This window comes from Penaeus monodon, chromosome 25, assembly GCF_015228065.2.
Source record: "Penaeus monodon isolate SGIC_2016 chromosome 25, NSTDA_Pmon_1, whole genome shotgun sequence".
NCBI classification, from domain to species: Eukaryota; Metazoa; Arthropoda; class Malacostraca; order Decapoda; family Penaeidae; genus Penaeus; species Penaeus monodon.
In genome coordinates, this window is record NC_051410.1 from 39,422,891 (window position 1) to 39,424,973 (window position 2,083).

General features: G+C 48.7%; 1 protein-coding gene across 1 annotated transcript in view; it reads left to right on the forward strand.

Annotated features, from left to right (window-relative positions):
- The window catches only part of LOC119589399, a gene marked incomplete at its 5' end in the record, with an annotated part of 35,476 nt that overhangs the window by 431 nt on the left and 32,962 nt on the right, over positions 1–2,083 (forward strand).

Genomic DNA, 2,083 nt, shown 5'->3' on the forward strand with positions numbered 1-2,083 from the left:
CTGGGTTTCGGCGTAGAGAAAGTAGGTCTCGCCCTCTCGCCCACTCTCCGCCGTTCTCCATGCCCGCGCCTCCATGCCCGGGTCTCCTTGGTCGTCTCCCCGCTGGCTGGTACCCTGTCTCTACTCTCCGTAGCTTTGTAGAAGGCTGGTCAGAGAGGAAGTTTAATTATACTCGATTTTGGTTGTTGTTTTGTGTATGGAGGTCTCAGCGACGCCTGATTTTTCTTTGTGTTTGCTTGACCATTTGAATCTGTGGGATCCGTATTTTCGCCTTTGTGTAATGATGATAATAACAGCAATTAGGCTTTCGAGGGTTGTGTGTATACGATACAGCTATCTCGCGGACGTCACTCTTTGTTATCCACGGACGCCAAGGGTCAGGCAATTACGATTTCCCCCGTGACCTGAGATGGCTTGGACAGCCGACAGGTCACGCGGCTCGACCCCCCGAGGGTGACTGTGAGGTTATCCCTGACCTACTATAACGCTGGGTAAGATTCACTTCAAAGGATAATCAAGAGGATATTGTTAAGCTTGTTCTTCCTGACAAAGGGGTGTGCGAAACTGTGGAGGTCTAAGGGCAGTTTCGATCGCGTGTAATGACGAGAGATTTCAATCCGGTGGAGGTTTTGTGGTAAGAAATCGTCTCGTTCAACAACTTGAGTTATGTTTGATTGCGGTAAGAAAATAACAATTTTCCCCTTTTCCTTATCCTGAAACATTTATCTATTATGATAACTTGTCTGTGACTCTTCCTCCCCCTCCCCATTACCCAGCTTTCTACCCCTTAAAACCGAGTATTCACCCTCCCCCCCCTCGTTCACCCCACTACCTCGCAGATTGTCCTACACTTTCCGTGGCTTCCGGGAGAGTCGCGGGAAAGTCGCGTCACGCAGAGACCTCACCCAATCTCCCGCTGAGTGTTCCGGCGAGAATAGGAAAGCGCCGGGTGCTGGTGAAGCGCGAAGGGACAGTCCATGACGTCCAGGGATGCTAAACTAACTTAGGAAAACGGCGGGGAGTCTGCTCTTAAGTTCTGAGACTCGCGGTGGTCCCGGCGGAAGCTCTGGTCGATTAGGGAGATGTGGTTTAATATCGGAGTCGAAGTGTTAGTAATTCTAGTCTTAAGTAACAGAGGAGTAAAGTGTAAAGTTCCTTCAAGTTAGTAGCTGAAAAGCAGGTCAGAGATGACCTAGCTTTGTGTAGGTGTAATTGCGATCCATTGATATTGTCATTCTGTACCTTGCATCTTGTTCATTACGGCTCATTACAAGTCCCCAGCTTATCACACAGTTTCTTTGTAAAGGCACTCGGTTAATGGAGTGATGAAATTAGCAGTGTCGTCACAGCAAACACAAAAGGAAAACAAGTGTTACTTCAGATGAGTAATTAAGATAACACCGGTGCAAGGGAGTCTGATCAGGGCTTACAAATCGGGCATCCATTCCATTCATCATCCCTGCACCTGGAGGATAACCGGTCTGGCAGGACGAGTTCACGACAGGAATATCAAAGTGAACTCTTAATGTTCTACATCACGTAGCATACATACGACACAGTCCATCGGGAAGAGCACATCGACGCTCTTGGATTTCGTCGTGTGTGTTCCTGAATATTTTGAAGTCGAGTGTGCACTTGATTTTTATCGTTTCTTGGAGAATTTAATCGAGGCAGATGATTTGGTGTTCGTTGGCTTTATTTATGTAAACAAAATCGGAGCCGAGGGTTGGGGTCCGAGTTCATTAAGAGTCGGACTTCCTTTCCTGCTCGCGTGTCTGCTCCTTATACGTGGTGCTAATGACGTCGCTTGTAATTGATAATTCATGGGGGATAATCATGTCCCAAAGCTAGCGCCCAAGAAGAGGGCCTTCTTTGGAACGTAATTAAGGTGCGAGGAACGTGGTGCGAGGCGGCGTACCAGTGCCACGGGCTGGGACGGGAAGCGGGTGATCTGTGGGGATGAACTGCCTGGCTTGTTAGGTGGGCGTCATGCGGTACTGGCGAGGTATGACAGTGTCTGCTGCGAGGTTGTGCGTGTGAAGATCAGTGAGGATACACTGGTGTGAGTTTGATAACGATGGTG